Here is a 25,040-nt window from a genome sequence, read left to right as displayed (position 1 = left end):
GAGGTAAACTTTTTCAAAAAAGTCGTCTGCGAGGCTGTCAATCAAGACCTGACCTTTGATCGACCCACCCCAAGTGCACCGGGCATCGGGGTCCGAAATCTGCGGGGTCCTGGGACGAAAGTAATAATTAGCCGAAATTGGGGACCGCGCCCAACCTGCTAAACCTATTACTTGGCCTCTGCGTGAGGCCGCCGGAGTTTTTTCCACGGCAGTGTCAGGGGCCTTCCTGGAAGTAAAACAACTCATAAAATATGCGTGTCCCTAGTGCTGTTCAATTCCTGTGCACCGTCTTCAGGCGGCCCATCCATCTTAATCAGCCAGGAACGCCTGTGCTTGGCCTTCATCAACTTATCAACTTGAAGCGGTCGAAGTCGGAGAGTTGTCTTCTCGTGGCCTTCATCTAAACTACGACACAGTCACACGCGCCCTTACAATATCCATCAGCAGATTTTAAATATCTCTTCAGATGTGATAACTCTCACAATGCAAACATAGGCAAATACATAAAAGATTGGTTTGTTACCAGAACTTGAAGATACTAAAACCAACGAACATACCCATCTGATTGGAACATGATATTACGGATTTACTCATGTTAGCCTTTATTGCTTAGTAAGTAGAGTTTAAAGATTTATTTGATATTTGCACTTTGAGTTTTTGTACTTCTTGTTGCGTCAATGAAACTTGTCACTATATGTACAAGTAAAAGTTAAGTTGGCGTCAAAAGTTGTACCTACGGTAAAGGAGTCGGGGAAAAAGCTGTCCAACAATTGCGCTTGATGTATAAAAGTTTTAACTATACAGTACAAGTCTAATTTTAGCGGAAGAATTATAACACTTTTCTATTGGGTGCATGAATCTAACACAGTTAACCTACAAGTCGGAGTATTTAGCATGCCAAGAACACCTCTGTCGATAATCAGCTTAACTGGAGAGTGATCATTCTTCATCGTTATCTTCGTTCAAATTGCGCGATTTAAACGGGACAGGACAAGGCAGAGTGCCAACAATGAGGCTCGTCACCTGCAGCGTGCGTTCAACAGTCTAATCGGTCGGTTTTAAGAGAAGATCTCTGCTACTTTCTTAAAGCTAGATAGCTAGTAATCACTGATACTCTATCGAGGACCCGATCACTCAGGAAACACTTACTTGACAAGCCATGTATGTACTGGCAAGATATGCAGGATGGCTGTTTTTGTCGATTACGTTATGAATCAAAGTTACAAACTTCAGAAAGTTATTCGGCATTGTAGACGACTGCATTCGATTCTTCGTATCTCTCTATGTCTCTCTTTCTCTGTCTCTTCTCTCTCTCTCTCTCTCTCTCTCTCTCGGTTTAAAATTGTAAGCTGAATGACATCAGGACAGTGGTATTTTCAGCATCTTATTAAGATTATCATTATTATACTAATACACATTGTGCAAACTGCACAAAGAAGTACAATGTTCACTACACATTCATCAACTCCTCAAAGCTTGATCATAGAGTGTGAAACACAGGAACTGAGGAAGTGTGTTCTGAATTTCATTACTCAGATGTCAGTAAGTAAGAAGTAAGTAAGATGTCAGTGCGAAAACATGTTTTCCTGGACCTCACATCTGCTTGTAGAATAGTAGATAAGCCGCGGTATGAAGATGTTGATGTAACCAACACGTTCGCGGTCTCCGCACGACATTTCCTGCCTGTTTTTGTTTCGTCTGTCCTTATCGGGAGGGAGGAGCCAACCAATTTATCGCGTTATTACAATCTCGGCTTTCTCACGAAAGAGGAAATAGAATATCGCAACCCTAGCTTGGTTAGTGTACATCATCGTTGAGGCAACCGTATAGCTAAGCTGTTAGCAGTTTTCAGCGGACGGCTTTGCCCACCTGGAATTTTGTTTTTTCCGCATAATCAGTAAACCGCCTTTGGGCGTAACACACTACACTGTACAAGCTAGGTATGATCAAGGAGGTTTAAACCTCCTTGGTATGATCCACTCACACCAGGATGGACCCCTACGTTTCGATAACTGTGGGGTTTTGTCTAAAGTGCGCGATGTGTGGCTGTCATCAAACACGGCTTAACATCTCATCCGAGACCAAAGCTAGGCACTCATCTTCACCTGAGTCGACTGAGGTTGTGCCTTTGAGTTGTGTCCAAGGGCACACCATTCATTAAGGCCTGCTAGGGTTTCGAACCCAGAACATTTAGGATCCTTTAGATTCCAAGTCATCCTCAACTGATGAGAAGAAGCATGGTTTCAATCCCTTGGTTGAGGTAAACGCTTTACTTTTAATATCCAGTATAATGTCCATTCGGTTTGGTTGGCTACGTTCTGCAATGAAACATTGTTCGCAAGTGGTCGTAGTAGCCACAGCAAGGAAGCAGCCACCTTGAAATCTTTCCCATGTTTTAGGTACTTTTTCTGGGTGGAAGTGACGTCATCATCACGTGACCATCACGTGACGCCTATAATCCATTACGTACAGCCATGTAAGCCTTTCATCTCCCTCTTCCCCTGACAACAATATGTTCCAGTTAGTCTAAACCATGTGTGCCGGGCACGGACAGGGCGCTCTTCGGGCCGAGAACAGAGGGTGACCGCCGAGACACCCTCCCAACCTCCCGCTGGGACCGGGTGCTCAGAGGCCAAACGATCTTCACAAGCGTCACTCCGAAATAACCGATTTTGTTTGAAGAGCCGATAGAAAGAGACAGTTTTGTGGTGGCAGGCCGTCTCGTCTGACAGGACCTGCACCTGTAGCGAGTGGGACGGCGTCCAAAATAGAGCAGAAACTCCGCTCCTCTTTCACTCCGGCCAGCAGTAAAACTGTTTGTGACAGTACATAGTTATCACTCCTTCTGAGCCCATCAGCAAAAGTCTATTTTGCGCCACAACAGAGTTTACATAGGAGAAATCGACTTTCTGTACGACCATAGGTGTATATTATTTGACTTGTAACTGTCGGACTTCATTGCTGGGTGCGAAAGCGACTTTTTGGTGAAAATCGTCAGACGGTATTAGTAGTAGAGCTGAGCTCTACTCTACTCTGCTCTGCTCTGCTCTGCTCTGCTCTGCTCTGCTCTGCTCTGCTCTACTCTACCGTACTCTACTCTACCCTACCCCACCCTACTCTACTACATGATCTATCTACGCTACTCTACGGCGCAAGGACAAATATCATTGCCGATAATATAAGAAATCACTAAATAAAGAAGTAGTTAAAATTTCTCAAAACTGTCTGGATATTCCCCAGAAAAAAGTTATGTTAGAAACAATTCAAAGTTTACTTTTTAACTTAAGAAAAAGCCTTAGTTTTGGTGTGTCGCAATTCTCCACAAGTAGTCGAGTCAGGCAAGCACTCTTTTGGTAATGTCAAACTAACAGGTAATACAAATAACTTCTAAAAAAGAAAGCATCGACGTTCTAGCGTACAGATTTCCCATAATACATTCGTATACTGCAGTTTCTGTCATTAAATGTATTTAGTCCAACTTTAGTATTATCAAGAGCTGTCTATGTTTGCTATCTAATATTTGTTCTGTACGCTTTGAACATTCTAGCAGCAAAAGCAGCACTATGACTATGAGGGTTACACATCCAGGTAATGATAAATTGCACAGAATAAATCTGACAATTTGATCAGATTTTTAACAGAGTCAGGCGTTTCAGGCATCATGCGCAGATTGAGTCTGTAAGGACAAGAGGAACAAGTAGAACTGATATCGGTCCTTGTGTCTTTCCATGTCAGTTATTGCTTTGTCACTATTGTTACTTTCTTGTTATTTTCTTGATCTAACTTGTATATGTATGTAAGAGGAGATGGATTCGTTAAGCAGCATGGCTTTTGCCAGTGTTGGGAAATGAATATGAATGAAATAAGATAAAATGAAATCAAATGAAATAAATAAAAGTAGTATTGGAAAAGGTATAGGCTAATGATTATGAGAAGCGAACTGTACATCGGGCAGTCACAGCGTAATCAACCTTCCCATCTGGATATAGTTCACACATGTGAAGCTCATCACCATGAACATGGTACTAATATATCTTATTAGTCACACTATTTCCGCATGTACCTAAAAGTAAGGAACAAAGAACAATTTTGGCATCTATTCTATAAAATATCAAGTCTTCCTATTTATGAAGATAAAGCGAAATGTCAAATCAAAAAGCGTTAGAAAGCGTAAGAAATTATATGAAAAGAGCACTAAAAGTCACATGAAGGTTTTGTTTTAATTTTATAGCTATACATGGTCACTAGTTCTTAAATTTTCGAAGAAGTAAATGTGAAATTGTCATATAGGTAAAGGGGTGTCACTCAAAAGAAATCTGAGCCAACGATACAAAAAGAGCTCAGTTTTACACTGTACCAACATAATCATACTTCCAATGAAGAAAAACCATAAGTGAATTTACGGCACGCACTCGCATGAAGAAGCTTTAAAACTTTCCCGTTTTGATGAATGCCTCTGAGTCTAACTCACACTGGTAGGAAGTTGATAAGGGTAGGTACTTTTCTCATAGATTCAATTTTCCACAGTTCCTAAAGTCTAAAGTTTTGGCGCACATTCGTTCTGCCTACCCATAATCCCCGGAACGCACGGCTCTCTGCGCAGAATTAGGGACGCGAATCGACAAGAAGAAAGCAAGAAAAATGAACATGGCGGTTAATCGCACCCTCTTGCTTCGATCTAACCGCTTATGCTATTAATATTTGCCATGTGTATTTATTGCCCGTTAAGTCCGATCGACCCCGATATCGGCCGAGCCTGTGCATCTCTGCGCGCCCCCCGGGTAGGGTCACTCGGGCCGCCATATTCATCACCATGGTGATGTCAGACGACGGGATTTTTCCCGCGCTGATGGATGGGAAGCACCTGCTCACGGGACGGCCGCTGCCGACTTCACAGGTCCGCCGCTCGAGGGAAGAGCGCCGAAAAGTTCGTCTGATGCTAACGTCAATCAAGACAGGGCGGTGTGAGGAGGAAGGCCCGGGTTGACCTTTGACATCCCCAGCGTCCATTTCTGCTCACAACATCACCAGATGTCTTTCTTTCTGTCTCATTGCTCCGAACAGGTTTCGCCCTGGGGTGAAAATAGCCACGTTTCTGGGGGAGTGGGGTCACAGAGATGCGGGGAAGTGTCGTGATAAACAATCAAGAATAACGTTACCGACAAGGAAAGAAGAAACAGGGGTGCCAAAGAATACATACGAATTTTACGGAATACATACGAATTTTACGGAATACATACGATCCATTACTAGAAACATACGATCCGTACGGAATACATACGATCCATTACGCAGAAACATACGATCCGTACGGAATACCACATATAAAACCTCCTTGGGAATACATACGATCCATTACGCGGAATACATACGATCCGTACTAATTTGGAGAAATGTCCTGATCACGTGACATCGGCGGCAAATTCAATATGGCGGACTCGGGATAACCAGTTCTTATAATAATAATAATAATATATAATAATATCAGGTGTATTTGCAGCCAGTGCCACAGGCAGGTACCCAATGTGTAGGGTAATGAGGCTGTTTAACGTGTTCGAGGCACCTCCTCGAGCACGGGACCCCCGTTTTACGTCCCTCCCGGAAGACGATTTCGTGGAAAGCTTCGTGAGGCTACAGCAATCCGGACGTCCTTGGTTGGTCCCCCATCCAAGCACTGTCCGGACCGCGCGTTGCTTAACTTCCGAGATCGAGGGATCGGGTGTATCCAACGCGCCACGCGGCCGTAACATATCTTGGCTTTAAGAGCTTAATAATGGCGTATCCCATCCGGATAAACTCTAAAAATCTCAAGCTGCACTAAATTAAGACTGATGTAGGCTTAGACCAACTAGGAGGACCAGACAAAGCTAGATTCGGTGCTAGCGCGATGGCCAGCAAATTAGTACGGATCGTATGTATTCCGCGTAATGGATCGTATGTATTCCGTACGGATCGTATGTTTCTGCGTAATGGATCGTATGTATTCCGTACGGATCGTATGTTTCTAGTAATGGATCGTATGTATTCCGTAAAATTCGTATGTATTCCGTAAAATTCGTATGTATTCCGTAAAATTCGTATGTATTCTTTGGCAACCCTGAGAAAAGTTAGAAAGAAATGACAGGAAGGATATTACGTTAGTAATGAACGAATATCAACAAGCCAAAACTTAATTCCCTGATCCACAAGTATATTTTTTGTCTTTATTCAAGGTAACCTTTCGCTTTTATACATGTTTTTAAAAATTAGACATCAGGCCAGCTTTGGAGTGATGGTTTTGGCAAACGCGTTAAACTTTGAAGAAACGTTCCTCGAATTCTCTTCAAATTGTTATAACGAGCTCAAAGGTATCGACGGAAAAGGAGGAAAACTACCCAATTTTAAACAGGTTGAATCGGAGTCTAGTCCCCTGGCTGAAAACAGTATGCCGCCATTTAAATTTGTCCCAATCAGCCCGGTGTGTGCCGCGGCATTGGGCCGTCTGGAGGCCCGCCTATCAGCCGTCGGGGGGACGTCATCAGCCAATTTGTCGTCTGAAATCTGGCTTCCTTGTCAGTGTTTTCCCGCCAAAAGTCCGGAGGGCAAGTATCCCATGGGATGCCGGGTTGTTTCCCCTTCCAGAGCCCACGGGACGGGTCTAAACATGACTAAACGTGATCTCTAATTTCTTCAGGGGTACTTTAATAAATTGGTAGGCTGTGGCCGTGGGCAAGTTGAGGACCACCCGCCATTTTTACCTTGACCTTACCCATCCCTGCGTGGCTGGCGGGAGAAAAGCACGATGTATCATACACTGTTCCGTCCTGTTCTCTTTATGGTTCACACAGAACAACATTCAAGAATATGCCTCAAAACTAGTAACAATTAGACATACAGGCACAAATCTCGCTGGTGTATTTCTGTGTATAGTTGTAATAATTCACTCGTTGCCAGAAGAATCTTCATTACATCAATAATACAAGCAATACAAAACACGCTTCAACCGAGACTAATATGAGTAACGTATATGTCGCCACATTTGTAGGAAGCATGACAAAAGATGCGGCGTTTTCCGTTCATTTGTAGTTTTTTTTTCACAATCTTTGGTTCATACGGTAGATTGTATGAGTACTAATTGATGGTTGTAAAGGAATATTTTCGCGGAGGGATATTTGTCATGATATCCCCACACCCGTTGGGAGCTGAAAGAAGATGGAGTGCTTTAAATTATGCAGGATATCGGCGGACTCACGAGAGCGGCGGACTCACTTTGAGAAGTAGTCAAAGTACGGTGTCATGATGCTGGTGTGGCAAGGTTGCATTCGTCATTTCGGATGGTGACGTGAAGCCCCGTGTACGAAGGGGGCGGGGTAAGCGTTAGCCTCAGGCGTCAAACCTCTGCACGTAAAAGAACCCAACACACTTATTGAGAAGAGTAGGGGTGACCCGGTGTGCTTGGCTGAAAACGCGAATCTGTATGTTTTGCACTACCACTAGCTAGAAGAAAAAGCATCCTGCTTCTCCTCAGGTGAGGATGACTGCTTTACCCTCACTCAGTTGCGCGCGCCCTGTAAACACCTGCTAGCCCACCTCCCCCCTCCCCCAGCACACACATGGATTTTTATTGACTGGTGCATGTCGTGTCACTATCAGGGTACATCAGACACTCATTAGTGCCAAACTCCCTCCCCCATACCTCCGTGGTCCCGCCATAGAAATAAACGAAACAGAGAAGTCCTCTTAATTGATACATTAGCACTTTTTATAAACAATGTACACCATATCTGATGCCGCACCCCGTGAAGCGGGCCCGTGGGTCGGTGTCAGGGACGCGCCACCCAGCGCGACACCGGGCCTCTTCCCGCCTCAATAACTGCCTCTCACGCCGCCAGGAGCTGAAGCTCTCATCGCTGAACGATAATAAGCAGTGTCGTCCGGGTCGCGGTGTGAGGGGGAGGGGTGGGAGACACGGGCGTGTCCCTGACATCTCGGGGGACCTTAGGATTCCTGGGTTGATCCATGTAGTCCGTGGCAGTGCCAGAATCATCAGGTGTTAATTTAAAAGTTGGAAAAACTATGACCAGACACATTCCTGGTGATAGTTTGGCTTGATGACAGGGGCAGGTGTTCTAGACATTAGAACGTTATTGGCATGGACAGGAGGAACGTTACGTCCTTGAGGTGTTCCTTAAAACGTCCAAAAGCTTCTTCAGATTGAGATGGACATTGTTACCTCCATGAAAAATGGAGGGTTTGTTTTCGATGTGCCTGTTTGAGTGTGTGTATGTCTGTCTTACTGTCTGTCTGTTTGTGTTTCGGATGTATGTCGGCATAACTTATAAGAACCTCTGAATGGATTGAGATGACATTTGGTATGTTGGAAAGTTTTGCGAAGACGAAGGTCAAGGTCAATTGTGGGCCTCGTCCGGGTATGTTACATGCAAAAAAGAAACCGTAAAATTACGAGTATTAATATATGTAGCTGTATAGTAAGCATACACCTCATTGTGTCATCTATCAATATTGTGCAGCTTAGAATCTATAAGTGTAGACTGTACTAGAGCAATGTAACTAGCCAGTAGTCTTACATTGTACCTGTTACAATCGTTGTGCAATAAACTTTGACTTGAGTTTATGTGTTTATGTATAGCGAGATAATAATAATGACATTCACTCCAAAACTTCAACGTAACTTTAAACACGTTGTAATAAAAGGTTGTCCCATTGCATTTTTTGAGGCCGTAGGGGCAGTGGGTTGTTATCCGCTGTGTCTAGGGCACGGTAATGGAAGGCGGAGCACAAGCCTCTCCTTCCACCGCCTTTTACCTCCCCAACCGAAGTCAGACACCCATCTTTACACCTGGGCGGAGTGAGGAAAGTGTCATTCCCAGTGACAGCATCGGTGGCATATCAGGGGATCCGAACAAAGGACCTCCGGTTTCTGGACCAAACACCCTAACCGATACACCAACACGACACCATAAGAACGCTGTACTATAACAAAATAGCGTTACGGCTACAGGCTACATAGCATAGCCTAACATGCAACAAAAGAGTACAAACAGCACGTATTAAGTGTTATAGTGAAGTAGCGTGTGACCACTATAGCTTCTAGCACCTTGGTCCGTGCGCCCCACACTTCCCCTGTCCGTTTCTAACTGACTTTGCCGATCAGATTCCAAAACAAAGCTGGCCCCGTCCAGCTTGGATTACCCAGGTTAGCTGACAACATCTTTAGCTGATAGTTGGGATTATACTTAGACGCCTAAATAATTGGCGCAGATTAGATTAAAGGACCACCGCGTCGAACAAGTCTGAAAACTAGGGCGTGTCCCGTATATATAGCTCTGGGGCTAGGCCTAACCTACCTGTCAAGTGGGTATTTGTCGCACACCTGTGTGGATTAAGTCGGGAACTCAGGTGTGAACAGCCATGAAAAATGGCTTGCAGGTGTGATCCTTAAGAACCCTGTAATGATAGTGGTTTACGGTGCTCCGAGCGCACGTGCGCGAGCGCTAGTGAGGCGTTATACCGCCTATTCATGTTCTAAATTATAACTTCACTCCTATACTATGTTATCGACAGTTTTGTCTTATCTGTAGAGGAACGTAGACGATGTTATCTCAAGTGTCAATACGGCTACGATCCCGGTCTTAGTGGTGTTATTATAAAGTAATGTCCAACTGTCCATAGAAGTCGTTGTCCTCAAACACGATAGGGGTGTTTTTATTGTATTAGATAGCACTTGTTGGAATTATGTGAGGTCTAAGTGTGACTAGTTGTACTCTAGCCAGCTGCTGCCGCGTGCATGTAAGCTGGTGTGTTATGTGCCGAAGGGTGGTTATACCGGGTGATGATCATATGTACACATATATACGGAAATAATGGAATGGCGGCATGGCAAATTTGAACGATTATGCTTTCGTACCACAAACATTTTTACCAGTGCTACATAAATCTGTACTATTTGTCTGACCCTTACCTCTTCCCAAATGACCTCGATGAAAAGCGACCTGCAGGCCGATTTGAGCTTCTCATGAATGAATAAAGATTCAAACAAACAAAACAGATGAATCGGCTCAAATTCTTTCCACAGAATGTAAAGCAAGGCTCAGGCTTGTTACAAAAATTGTAGATATGTGATCTATGTGGAAAATTATAACCTTGTGTTGTTCTTTAATTGAATGTCTTCAATAAAATGTTTAAAGAGACGTTGAATGATCCTGAGCCAAAATTGTACCAGCATGCACGAAGTTAGTGATAGTGTCACATTCCTGGAACCTTTTCAAGGCAGAATTGACAAGAGCAATCCGATTAGGATAGGACAATGGTTTGACAGGTTAGCTTGAGCCATAAAAGTTGCCCACCTGCTTGAAAAACGAAAACTGTGTCAACTAGACCCTTTCTTGTACAGCTGGTACGGTTTATGAGCCTGTTTAGAATTTACATCACTTAAAAACTATAGAAGTGACAAACGTCTTATCAAGACACTGTTAGTTCTGTCCATATATATATATATACGGGCAGTTATTTTTCCAGGAAACGTTTAAAGTATAGATAACACATTGTGAAACTTGAATACTGTGTCTGACAATGCTGAAAGTTTTATCACTTCGTGGCATTGCTTTCTACTCTCGACATGAGGCATTGTATTGCATTTAGAACTCAAAACTGACGTTTTAACTGAAAGCCGACAAGTCTAACCTTTATTCACTATTAGGAAGTTTGGAAGCTGGCAAAGTTCCAATATTCTAAATACTTTTCCTGATTATGACTTTGGTATTTGGGTAGGTCTTGGGAAGACGAAGGTCAAGATCGATGTGGGGGCTCCCTGGCGACTTTCTTTAGTACTGAACCTCCTTTTGGTAACAATTCCAAAATTGTTTAGAAGGGTATAATGAAAGGTGTTGTGTCAGCCATCAGATTATCACGTATATGGGGTACCCCATGCTTTATAAGTCCTGTACGTAAAAGAACCCAACACACTTATCGAGAAGAGTACCCGGTGTGCTTGGTCAGATCAGGCACATCTCAGTCGGATGCCTTCTCTCCCGTCACTCAACGACCAATGCCCAAAGTCGAAATGCGGAACGTTAACACAGCTATGCTGCTCAAACCTTAAATAGTTCAACTTGGCACGAGACGACTAGATTACCATTTGTCCTTGAAGTTTTACGATCCTTGCAGGTTTAAGATGATGAAGAGCTAGTTCAAAGTGACCGTCTACTTTGATACTTAAAGATTCAAAGGTAAAAGATGTCTGTACTTTCTCCGGTCTATTCCACGTAACGAAGGTTCGAAGCTTTGATTGAGGTCCAGATTATTTGCGGTCGGGCCTGTCTCGCATTTTCTCGGTGTGACAGAGCCGTCCGCCCGTCTCCGCAGTTCGCACGCACTGTCTCTCAAACAGGGTCACGGGAGATGCCATCTCCATCGGCTTGCACTTGTGAAATATGAGGCAAAGCCTTAGAACAAGCCGATGTCACATTTTTCTTGGGGACGTGGTTTTTAAGATTCTGGTTGGAGATACACAACGGTAAACCTAAGGTAGTTATTGTATGTTATATATGATTTACAAACAACAGTAGGTGCCATCCTCGTCGTCCGTTGGACTTGTCATATATGAGTCAAAGCTTTGGAACAATCCGATGTCATATTTTTGTTAGGGACATGGTTTCTAGTTTCCAGTACACTTACAAAGTTGGTAGATGTTGTATGTTTGACATGAAAAGGAAGTTACAGACAACAATAGATGCCATCCCCGCCGGCTTCTACTTGTGAAATATAAAGAAAAGTCTTAGATCAAGCCGATATCACATATTTGAAAAATCACATATCTTTTTGCAACGAGGAACATTGTCTCCTAGATTCTGGTAAGCGATCTACAAAGGTTAACGAACCACCAAGTCCTTGAATGTCTTGTAACCTTGTACTTCCTTTTCTTATATGAAAAATAATAGTTGCTAACAATCACTTGATTGCAGTTTTGTCCCAGTGACGACAAAGTTCTCTGAGTCTTACTTATTAAGGAGAATATGTATGACCTCCTTGGTCTTATCTATATCTTTTTCTTAAGGTAATACTTTCGTGGGAAACCGGTTGACACTTTAAAACAAGATAAACACCGCAAACTGGCATTACACCACGCCTGGCCTGTCATTGTCATTTGTCCGTTGGCCGTAAAAGTTTAAGCGCGATACCAAATCTCTGGTTCAGAGTAAAAGTTCAACACTTTGAAAGAATGTCCAGTCATTTTCTTGTCTAAATGATGGCTGACCAGGCCCGGGCAGTGATCTGTACGGCTTTGACGTGTGGTCGGGGTGACAGAAGCCAATTTTACAGCGCGGCAACATTTGACCGCCTTGACAACCGTTTGATAGCAAACGGCCGAAACTAGCAATTTGGCCGAGAGCTTTTCCGAACAGCGCTCGTTCTGTCCTGACCGGTGCCTTTGTCCCTGCTGACCCCACCCTGTCGGAGGTTGTCCACAAAACGGTCGCCTCCCGCCATTTTCGCCCACGGGTTGTCGCCGCCCCGCTGCTATGCAAGACTTTCGCTCAAATGTCAATACGAAAAACATTGACTGTGGACTTACCGGGGTCTTTTGAACCACAAATGAGGTCGGCACCGGGGTCCTGGGACGCCGACCTTCAATAGAAGGTTGTGAGGGCTATAATTCACGTTTTTACGGACAGGGTTGCTTGTAGTTAAGAGAGTCGACCCGTACATTTAGGCGGTGTGCTGACAACAGAGTTGAAGTTGTAGGACGCGTGGTGTTTACCAAAGCCATAGTTTTCGATGACTAAAAACGAACAGTGCGCTAGCTCTTGGAACCAGCAGGAAAAATAAGTTGTCACAACAATGCCACCATATTGATGAACCATATCTCCTTATGTGACAGTAGAAATATTTGAATAATAGGCTTGAACAATACGCTTGACAAAACCTCCTTCTTTTCACTTTGAGTTGTGTCAACCTGATTGCTTTTCAGTACTTTTACTTACACCATAGCCGCCCGAATATTTTTTGTTCCGTAACTTTGTCAAACTAGCGACAACTTGTAGTTGTCGGCCCCTGGCTATACTAGAACTTTGGCATTGATTGACGCATTATGATGAAGATGTAAGAAATGTTTTTGTAATATTTAGATGTTAACAGAAACTGTAGTCCACTTAACATGAGATAGAAGATTAAGTAAAGGTAAAGAAATCATCCTCAACTGAGGTGAAGAATTATGCTTTTTCAAATAGCTAGCGGTAGTGCAGTGCGGCTTCGCTTCGGCTTGCATTTTCAGCCAGGCACACCGGGTCACCACTTCTCTCCTGGATCAATGTGTTGGGTTCTTTAACGTGCCGTAAAACAAGAAACCTTGTCAAGACGTCCTCTTGAACGTCTTTGAGGAGGAAACACCCTTTAACCCGTGCGGGGAGGGGGGCAGGTGTTCCCTGATGTGTTACATAAACTACCGCCCCTCAGGAGTCAATTTGCAAGTGTGACAACGCACCGAGCCAACCCACAGGGGCCAGCCCGTGATACTTGTAAAATCGACGTTTGTTTGTTTGTTCCTCATAACCAGTCAACTGCATCTGGGCGTAACACAACCAGTTTTGTGCAGTAATTTAAAAAAACGTACAAACTGCGTCACGAAGACAGGACTGTAAGGTTTGATCCACTCACACCAGGATGGACCCTATTTTTCTCGATGTGAGGTGGGTTCTTTAACGTGCTCGAGGTGGGACTCTCCTCAAGCGTCCGGCTTTACGTCCCATCCAAGAGGACGTCTCTAAATAATTTTCACCTAAGTGCAAAGTGTATTCACCAAGAGCACAACAGTACTAGTGGGCCTGGCAGGGGTTCGAACCCAGAGCCAACAACCCTAACGACAAGACCACCTCGCCACTTTTAGTTCAATTGTAATTGTTGCACAGAAACATGCACCTAATCACTCCGCCCCTTTCGGAAGTGCGCACAGTTTTTGTTGACCGACTGTGGTTTTCATCATTATACTTCTCGGGGAGAAAACGAAGGGCCCGTTGATTTAGGCTAAACGGTGCCGCTCCACTGTTATTAGTTTTGCGAGTGACAGTTGGTCACAGTGTGGGCCCATGTGATGACAGGGTACGAGCCTACGGTTAGACACGTGCGACGGGAAGCCATTGTTCTAACTTCGCTTCCAACGGGACCCGAACACCCCATTTCCACTAGCTGATGACTAGGGGCTTCGTACACAACCAAAGATTGTGTACAAAGAGTCTATCTACTCAGTGACTTAACAACCTGATGAAACTATTCACGGATTTAGAAAACTGGTCTCTTGTATCCTAGATTGGCAACGGGTCTTTTGTTATTTCGTGGGGGAAAACCACGACAGTCACTTTATATCAATCTAGTCTCTACAAGTCCTACAAGACTTTTTGGTTGCTGAAAAAAATGGCAGAAACTGGCCTAATAGACTGAATAATATTTGCCCGAGGAGTAGGCCGATCATGCAGTTAGACGAAGGTAACCTATAGAGTCTGGTAGAGACTAAGATGAATTTTAAGTAAGAAACCATTATTTCATGACACCTTGTCGACCCTAAACTGTGTGAGGTATAACTGTCACAGTTGTACGCGCACCTCTATGACAGCGCCGTCTAAATGATTGAAACACCGCCGTTGTCTGTATAGATCAGTTAAAACTGTACGTATTTTCTCACCCAGTGTGAGGCGTTCCCTTCATTTGACATGTTGTATCAGCGAGAGCACTCGGGACTTCTTTCTACCTGATTTGCTTCCGATAACAATGTCCTTTTCTACCTTGTTTATTTATATTCCACCCTCTCCCTGCCCTTCCATCTTTTGTGTAAAGCTGGCGCCTTCCACGTCGTTAGGAGAAGCACCCGTTGACAAAGTGACTTTTCCTGCACGCATTGATTCGATAAGGTGCTAGGCAAAACGGTCCCAAGTGACAGACGAAAGACCAGGTCCAAATCCAGCAGCTGTCTTAACGTTGATAAGTCGCTTCCCAAAAAACCGCTCAAGTGTACGGCTGAGTAATGATAAGGAAAAACGATATCCTTAGAACGGACGTTATGAACGTAGAATCGCATTTGAGGATCCACACAACCTTTAGGAAAATATAGCGTTAATTGGGGGTACTTTTGTGGCCGTATCAGTGGCGCGACTTACACGCCAAAGCGACAAATCATACTCGATTCTTGCGCTTCTTTAATGGTGACAAAAAGGTTGGTTGATACACCCAGGGCAATTTCGGCGGGTAGTTTTGTACGGTTTATGACCAATTACTTGGAAAAGGTCAATCGGGTGGCTAGCAGTAATGCCGCACGGGCTTCACTCGAGAATACACACGAGTCATTAGAACGCCAACGTTCAGTGTGACAAATTTGTCCGATTTTCCGTCGCTTTGTCGGACAAAATTTACCGATTTTCCTCCGTCGCCATCGGGGATTTGGCTAAACGGCCGGGCCCGTTTCCCCGGGCGGGGTGATTGGTGGGGAAGGCTCAGTTAGCTGACAGGCGGGAACTGTCACCCGCCGTCGGGATTGTGGCGCTCGCGACGGCGACTGGAGAGACTCTGACCCGGCGTTTTGTCATGATTAACCCGCACCGGTGAGAAATTTTCTACCTCAAGAGGCTCCCCCCCTATCTACCTGCAGGTTTCTCTTCCAACAACTATTATGCTCACTTCAAGTAATGACACTTTAGTGCACTCTAAGTGGGACGCTAGTTAAACTCCTACCGCGGCGCAGCGGTGCCACCGCCGTCCACCAGCCCTCACAACTACCGGGAACGGCCCATTGAGACCGCTTTTGCGCCATTTCCCACCGATTTTCAAGCCTTTGAGTGTTTCCCGAAATTTTGTGGTTACATGATAAAATCTTTCCGAATGGGTGAGAAAAATACCATCTTCAACCATCTGTAATAGTTGTTGAAAGATGTTCACCATTAAGGGCATCAGACACGCTCCAGTAAACCACAGGGATAAAGCGTCATGAAAAGTTTTGAATAATGTGCAAAGTTTGTGTTGCTCTTTCTTCTAAACTTGTGTTGAACTTGGCTTGTTGTTATTTCTATACTTTATCTTTTGTACTTTTTACGTCTCAATTCATTGATACACAATCAGCACATTTTGTACAATGCTTCACCATACGACAGTACAGTTAAAATATCCGTATACTATACTATGCAGTTATACTATAGATTAAGTGGTAGCATAGCTTGAGCTGTTCTTCGCTAGCAACACTACGGGGAACTTTATTTTACCTACATGTAAAGTCTTTCATGTAATGATATTACTGATGCATTGAGCCCAGAACATGCAAATAAAGATCATATCATAGAAAATCTGAATGAAATGCTATATGGCGTGTTGCTATCATAGACTTGTACTAACGATTGTATTCTGTAAGGCATATCATTTAGACTTGCCCTGCGGCTTTCAGTAGAAAATCTGTATTCGTTGTAGATTACATAGACTAGAACCGAATAGCAAAGATGCACAAGTTAACACTGAAACACAGAAGAGATATTTCGAAAGATGTTTTATTATCTATAACTAATAGACAGAAAAAATTTATTCAAAGCTTCAAGCCATGCAAAACTAAATGTATATACAATCAAACCTCTAAAAGTGATAACCTCTACATAAGGACCACCTGGTCAATGTACATATGACCACCTTTTGCTGGTCCCCTAATTTTCCTATTGACACAAGCTTTAAGAATCCTACCCGCAATAGACCAGATTGTATAGCTTTCCACCGGCTTCACAGATCGCTGAAACAAATAGCAGAAATTGGCCAAATAGACAGATAACATGCAAAAGGAGTTAGCTGACCAGGTCGCAAACTGTACTCCCTGGCCAGCAAACTCCCGGCTAGCATGTTTAATGATGTTATCTGTCTATTTGACCAATTTCTACTATTTTACCGGTGACCTGTGAAGCCTGGTAAAGGTTACAAATTTTATCGTTCCCCTGAGTGGTCTAGATCTTCTTGGGCAATTTTGACCGTACATGCATGTAGTCTTGACATTGATGCTTCAATAACATAGACGTAGGTCATTGGCGCTACTGCAACAGATGACAACCAATGTCGACATCACAATCATGATCGGAATTACCGGTATAAGTTTTCATAATGTTTTGAATAATCATGTACGAGGAAACTGGTTTAACAAGTGATCACACACCTTGTAGTTATATGAGCCGCACGGTTCATTAATGATGGCATTTTAATATGTCTTATTGAGGCGGATTCTCTTCATCGTAGTCTTCCTAACATCAGTCTCCGCATCTCCAGATCTGTGAATCATTATAACAAAACGTTAGAACATACCAGCACACCATCCATCGTCATTAAACAAATACTAATTTGCCATGACGCAATGCAATAAAACGAATATGAGCGTTATAATTACGAAGAGAAACTTGATGAAAAGCATTATTAGTACAGAACAATATTTAGAACAGCGGTTTTAAAGGTTGTGTAGCGCCGGTGCCAAATAGTTTCTCTCTGAGTGTGTATATATCAAGCATTACCAGGAAAGAGTTATTGGCCGGGGATGGTACTGGAAAAGTTTGCATGAGAATTAAACTACAGAAGTAGAAGGTACAAACTACTGAATTAAGAAATGATACATTAGCACACCCATTATTCTTTATCTGGGCTCATCCAATGATTAATACATTCAGCCAACACAATTTTAGCGACAGACAAGCATAGAATTGTTTTACTTGAGTAAGAATAATTGATACAATCAGGTCTTGTAATATCTGTTTATGCTCTACCTATTGGCCATTTGTTGTCTGTATTATTTTGTATTCATTTCAAATATGAATAAAACTATGTTAATCTCATTTTAATGTGTTTTCATGTCATTGACCTCTAATATTGGTTCCTTTTGAACGAGACATGATTTTTGGATCCAGTAATACCATGTTTATCCCGGTTACATTGTAAATATATTTTTTGTATTTTACAGTTCAACATTATGACTGTTCGGTCCACTGCAAAAACATTACCTGAAGGCACTAAAGAGGGATTTAAACAAAGTTATGATTCTAGTGTGATAACGTTTATTACGATATTTGCATTTTCTCCATGATATTGCCAAAGTCTGTATAACCCATAAGACAATGTAATTTTTGTTTCTCCCATTAATCAAAAAGAAGGATTCAGACAAGGTAATTACGACTACTAGTTTTCGCCCAAGTTTAGAGGGATTTTTCGAGACAATGCCTGGGGCGTGGGATAAAGAGCGAACAATACATTACAGTTTTATAATTTTACACTGAGCCTCTACTCACAATTGTTGTTTAAAACCAGAGTTGATAAATGACAGGGTTTTGTTAAAATTAAAAATGTAGACATAGATAGATGAGTGCAATGCACTTAAGTGGCTTAGCAATCTAATATACAAATTATCACTTGCAGATGCAGGTATCACTAGAACTGTGTTCGTCGGTTCATCGATGTGAAAATACCAGTACAATGTTATATTTTGACAAATATTTAAACATTACACACAACAAAAAACTATCCTACTCTAGGGAGCTTTCGAGGTGAACTCTGTCTCTTTATCAACCCGGTAAAGTTAGAATCAATGCTGCTTATGAAAATCAGAAATACAGTGCATGACTTATATGTATTTTCTGCAAACCATATGAACGTCAGTACCTAAATACAATACAGCTAACTTCTAAATACATAACATGAAACAATACAAAGAAATGCATGAAATATCAAGATCAATATCAAGTGGTCCCAGACCCCACCATCCAAGGGAAATACGACTGCATCTTACACAGCTTTGTTGCTATCTTTGCTATGCATTGATGGCCTCAAGGGGCCAATCCAATAAAGCTATTTTTGCGTTTTATAAAGCCCCATTGACCAATGACGCATTGCTTTGATGTAGATGGGAATTGTTAATCGCCTACAAATCAACCGTAAATATCACTGCTATTGTATTTTGTTTGTTTGTGTGTCTGTTTAAAAATCCCAGCTAACATTCATAGCTATAAAACACTTGGGGCAGCCAGAAGTGTACTTCTTCAAGTTTCCCTTATTGTTAAGTATTCTCTCTTCAGGTTATAGACAAGTAATTTTATCACTTTTAAAATTCAACAGTCCCCGCCTTCCCCTGTATGTTGAATTACTCAGATAATTTGTAGCTCATTGATGGCAACGTCTATCAGAAAGCATCAGTAGAAACTGCCGACTTTTATACCCCTACTCCATGTGTGTATCGATAGACATTGATAAATCAAAGAGAAAGTTTTGAAAATATGAATGTGCGAAAGTCGTACCACCGCATGTCTTCATATAGCAAAAGTTTAATATCAAACTGTCTGAAACATTTAATATATTAGAAAACACGTTCTTCCTGACTTTCCAAAGAACCCGGTGCCATTCATCAAACGAATCATTTGCATAACATATGAGATTTTGCGGTAAATAATAAGTGTGCTAATGAAAATTTTAGCCCCATGGGCCCCGATTACATTAATCACCGGCGTAAATATCATTAAGGAAAATTATTATATGCAAACTAATTTTTCGCTAGGTTTATGCTGTACACAAGCTGTTAAGTAGAGAATTAAAATTGCGGCTTTATTAGAAGAATGAAAGCCACACGTCTATTGTTAACACATTGAAAACAAACCACTTTTCAAGGTATTTTCCCTCAGAACAATGCCTTACACCCATAAACGTGTTTAAAAGTTCATTTCTTGCAACAGATGCTGTAGAAGCAATTAATTGAAATTATTAATTAATCAAAATCGTAATTATCTACCTTGATGATGTTTATTTGTGGAAAAGGAGAAATTAGCAAGGGACCCTGGGTAACGGATACAAATGGGGCTGAAAATAATTAACTGTTCCAGACGGAATCGGAAGGTTGTCGGTTCCACCTCCAGATTTTTATCGGCGGGAAAATTCGGCGATTAGATCCCCGAGGATCGCCGACGCCTTGTCATGATAAGGGGAGGGTGGGATCCTTTATGTGATCTGATCAATCATATGCGTGATCATGTAACAACGAATCTGTCAGTCGTACTGTAACCATAATAGAATAGAAGACGAACGCCATTTTGTGGTAAAATGTAGATGAATAGAGGTGCACTTGGTAGACTGATACAAACTCTAATGTTTCCTAACTTCATACACATTCATAAACGGAAGAAATACGTATTTCTTTTGTGTTTAGACAACCTTCTGATCACAAAACCAATCAAAACCTGTTCGGAAGCGATTGATTATAGGACTCAAATTGGTTTGTGAACATTTATCAGTATTCTTTACTGTGACCTGTATTTCGTCCAATCAAAGAGGTTAAACTCCTTGGTCCAATGGGGCAAGTAGGACAATATAGGTCTTTTTTCATTCATCTCAAGTTAAAAGTGATTTTAACTAAAACGTTGGGGCAAGATATACGTTATAAGTATTAAGCTTTCCCGCGAATGTTATGTATTAGAATACCTTTTCAAGAGTTAAAGTTTATGGTGGAAAGCAGAAATATGTAAAACACTGCATGTCCCTTCGTTCAGGCGTTTCGATGACGTCATCTAAGTGGTAGAAATGTGCAGCTGACGTTGTGGGAAGGCCCGCGGGCGCCCGTCGGAAGCGCCATGGCGGAGATAACCTCTTGGGGAGGGGGAGGGGGGAGGGATTAGCACAGGCGTCGCGGAGTGTGGCAGGCCAAGCCGGGCTGGCTGTGCGCTTAATCAACCATATGGTGCATAAACAAACAGGAAAACAAGCACAACAACGTCGAAATGCGCCGCGAGATAACGGGTAACGTCAGGCTGAAGATCCATCATCCGTGGACTCATTACGGCGGAGGGATATAACAGGAGTGATTCGGCTCTGTACGTGACAATATGACCTTACACAAGGATACATATGCACTATGTGAAAGTAGTTTCATTTTCTCCATCCTTTATATTCTTATCCTTGTTCCCCAAAAACTTCACTGTCATCCACAACTTCAATCACGGAAGTTTTCAGTACAAAACACGAATGATCTTGTCTGGTAAATTGAAAATTTGACTTGACATTGATAAGGCTGTTTTACTTGACGTTGGTCGTATCCATAAAGTCTTAATTCGTACATAGAGGGACCCCCAACCTATTATATGGTAGACAGATAGTCGTAACTATGTATATTCAATATGGTTGGTTGATCAACTGCAGACGCATTCGTTTCTTCAAACTGAAACCGAACCACAAACCAATTTGTCCATTCAACTACTCTAGAATTTAGTGTGAAACCCAGCTCTCATTTCACGACTGTTAAATATATTGCGGCAATAGAATCCCCCCAGTGATGATCTTGCAATCATGCGGTCACAAATGCAGCTATATAAAGAAACCGGAGCCTCAAATTTGCTAGGTCTTAAATGATAGCCGACTGGCATATTGCGATGCCGATGTTGCTCGCACGCTAGCGGCGCTAACTGGCATCTGCCGGTGACACGCAGATCAAGGGGCCGAGCCGACGTGCCGTGACCTCTCTTTGGTGGCTCATAGCTCCGTCCCGTGGGGGTCACCAAGTCAAGTGCCTGTAATCTCTTCACAAAATAGATCCCTATCATAAATAGAAGGCTGAGCCTGAGCCGGTCCCGTATAAGCTTCTGACTGGTTATGGATAGAGGCGATGCCATCCAATTATGACATTACAAAAATACCAGCTTTGTAGTAGCTATAGAAAGAAAACGGTATCTTTATTGATGACGACGAGGAACATAAAACTTTAGAATAAGGTCGTACTCGCATATGTCGATGATGTTAGTGATACCACCGATTAAATATGACATTACGAAGGACAAACAACATCTTTGATGATGACGACGAGAAACGTAAAACGTCAGAATAAAGCCGCACTCACATATTTGAATGATACCAGCAATGCCATCAATTATGACATTACAAAAATACCAGCTTCGTAGCTATGGAAAGACAAACAGCATCTTTATTGATGAGGAGGAACGTAAAACTTTTAGAGCGTTCGACTTTGTAGACGTACTAACTATACATTCGTGCTGGCACATTTGACAATGATGTCAGCGATGTCACCAACTATGACATTACAAAAATACCAGCGTTGTAAATGTGGCTATAGAAGTGAAACAGAATCTTTATTGATGACGAAGAACGTAAAGCGTAAGTCCCACTATAGCTATTTTTCCCGTACTTTGCTCATCCACCCTGAAGGCTGGATTGCTAGACTTATGGTGAGTAACCGAAGTAGTGACGTCAGGGGGGAACACACGGATTGTCAACAACAAAGGGCGCCCTCCGCCGGGGGGAGAGGGTCGTGTGCTCAACTGTTCTTGACGAGTGGCGGTTTTGACAGGTTCCGACAGGAAGGGTTCAAGCTTGAGGGAGAGGTCAAACACACTGCATGCAGGCCCCTGGCTGCTCGCTGCACGATTGATATATACACAGAGTCTCTGTACAAATAAAAACATTGACAAAAACGCCTCTGTCGTAAATGAAAACTGGTCAGATATCTTTGTTTGACTTTGAGAAAGTGCCTAGATATTCACCAAAGACTGAACAAGCGTGTGAACTGCATAGTCTTTTTAAGAGTAGATTATTTCCTAGAATTGCTGTAAAAGTTGGATACATACACAGATTCCATGTACAAGTCAGAACACTAACAAAAACGCACTTTGCCATTCTAAAAGCCAGATCTCATTGACATTGTATGAGAAAGTGCCTTGACAATGACCAAAGACTGTACAAGTATATAATCACATTCTGCACTACATGGTCTTTGGTGGAGTAAATTATTAATTTTCTAAAATTGTTGTTCACATTGCCATACGCTGTATTATGCACAGTTGTTGAGCAAAGTTCTCATCATAAAAGGTGTGAAGAGCTGATGATGATCATACGACCATGGCGAAGAAGCTGCAGACCCTCTGGATCTGGTACATGTTACCTGCTGAGTGCGACAGATTTATGATCTACTAGTATCTAACTTATGAACCATAATCATAGTCTATTGTTATAGATAGTGCTGTATGATTCTCCATCAGATATATCATATTTTCTTAATCATTTTTATATGTTGGCAGCTCAGATCTTAACCAATGACGGATAAGCTGTGTGTGGTTTGTGAAGTGTTCAAACCTTTTTGCTTTCCATGTTATCTAGAATTTGAACACTTATCTATGAGACAAGAATTCATTTACTTAACATATGTATGTACTCTGTTTGACTCTTTATCCCTTGTTCATGGCTTGTTTGTTTTGTTTGTCATGCAGATCATTAAGATCAACGGAACACTGTAAAGCGACATCCCATCCCTGGCCAGTCCGTATGTTGCTGGCATCAGAACAGTGAGACTGCGCTGGTCTCAAGTCAGAACCGTTGGATTTTCCTCAGGTATTAATTGTAGAAAATGTTGCCAATGTTACTTATAATCTTTCCATTGTATGTCTGTCTATCAAACTGACATACAAGGTCAGTGGGTTTCATGTTTTCGGAGGGATAAATCGCCCTTCCAATGAAATATTTTGTTACCATATAGGATCTCTTGGAAGATATCCCTTTGCCATTTCAATAAACGGAAGAGACAAGAAGTTTAAGACAATGTTGCTCAGTATATGTTTCAGATATAACTTACCCTTAAATTTGTGTAGACAATGCTAGTATATTTGTCGTACGTGTTTTTGCTTGAACTACCAGAAATATATTTTGATAAAAGAATGGTATCATGGACGAAAATCCTTACAACTGACACATTGACGTTCAACTCTCTTACTTCCCAGTCAGGCTTACCGTAAGAAAAAACGCCTGGAGAAGGAACGACAAGCATACTGATCAACCAAATGCTCGGGGATCGTTTAGGCGTCTCGAGTGGATGCCGAGACGCCTTATCAATAACTCGGGGAAGTCTCGCGAGAGTTGGCGGTGCGATGGATCCAGCGCGTGAGCTTACCGCGCCAGTAGTTTCTTGACATTCTCTGCAGTCGAACGTAAGGCGTGTTAAGTAGGTGGAACTCATACAGGGCTTAAGAAGATGAGCAAAATGTCACCGTTGACGTGTCGAGACCAAAGCGATCTGCACTCCATAACCGTTCAGTTCAAGACATGGAGGTTCAAAGAATATTCCAAACGCATAGACACTCCAGGATTTTAAAGGAATCTAAAACACCAATGAGCGAGCCACTGAATGAACGAACAAACGAATGTAATGGCAATGAAATGAGTGACAAGTTTTAAGTGTCTTTCTGTGTATATGTGCATTGAATTGGTCGCCTCTTAGCTGTTTTGATGATATTCAGACATGCTTTGACAACGTAATGGTTAACTGAAACAACACGCAAATTGTAGTCCTATAGCACTCCGATATGCTTGCATTTTTGTGACAGAAATTCAACATCACCTAAAGCGACATTGTCTTGTTTTAGGTGACAATTCCCAGTGTTATGCTAGCTTTCTTCTTGCCAACCATCCGAGGGCTCAGCATATAGGTAATGCCATGCTACGTATTGTACGGCACAATGATTTTCGGTATGACAAATTACTTACTCTTTATAGAAGGAAATCAGGGATGTGTATCGTAGTGGGACACCATCAATTTGGACAGTGCAGACGGTGTTTGGCGGCGTTATTTTAACTAGCAAGAAAAGCCAGAAAGATAGAGAGAAAGAGAGAGGAAGAGAAAAGAGAGAGATGATAGCGTTGAACTACTCGCGTGAGAAAGAATAACGGCAAGATAATATACGCCAATACGACTTTGTCAATCGATTGACACAAAGCGCTATTAGATAATGATGAAAATGGGAAGCTTCTCATATAAACTGTACGTTTAGCGGTTACATCAGGCATCCTTTATGACGTGTACATAAAGCGGTAGGACGGGAACTGTCTTCTCCGTAACTGCCGTTAGCGCTTTCATTGTCCCCACGAGAGCGTTAAACTACAACGATACAGCGAGCGGTGGTAAATCGTGCATGTGTCTGCTAGATATCATCAGGAAAATATGCTACAAAAGCGGGTGGAATATGGAGCTAATCGCGAGAGTTAGTTGTGGGGTGTTTGCT

At 42.4% G+C, this 25,040-nt stretch overlaps 2 long non-coding RNA genes across 2 annotated transcripts in view; one reads left to right on the top strand and one right to left on the bottom strand.

Annotated features, from left to right (window-relative positions):
• Positions 1–25,040, top strand: part of LOC136422915 (uncharacterized) — a 27,557-nt gene extending 2,517 nt beyond the window's left edge. The window contains exons 2-3 of the long non-coding RNA XR_010753687.1: positions 23,256–23,376; positions 23,763–25,040. This is a non-coding gene — a long non-coding RNA (uncharacterized lncRNA). The remainder of the gene's footprint in view (positions 1–23,255; positions 23,377–23,762) is intronic.
• Positions 16,508–25,040, bottom strand: part of LOC136422914 (uncharacterized) — a 31,596-nt gene continuing 23,063 nt past the window's right edge. The window contains exon 2 of the long non-coding RNA XR_010753686.1: positions 16,508–17,282. This is a non-coding gene — a long non-coding RNA (uncharacterized lncRNA). The remainder of the gene's footprint in view (positions 17,283–25,040) is intronic.

Source organism: Branchiostoma lanceolatum, chromosome 17 (genome assembly GCF_035083965.1).
Source record: "Branchiostoma lanceolatum isolate klBraLanc5 chromosome 17, klBraLanc5.hap2, whole genome shotgun sequence".
Taxonomy (NCBI): Eukaryota; Metazoa; Chordata; class Leptocardii; order Amphioxiformes; family Branchiostomatidae; genus Branchiostoma; species Branchiostoma lanceolatum.
Note: the sequence above shows the minus strand (reverse complement) of the source record. Positions and strands in the feature narration are given on the sequence as shown.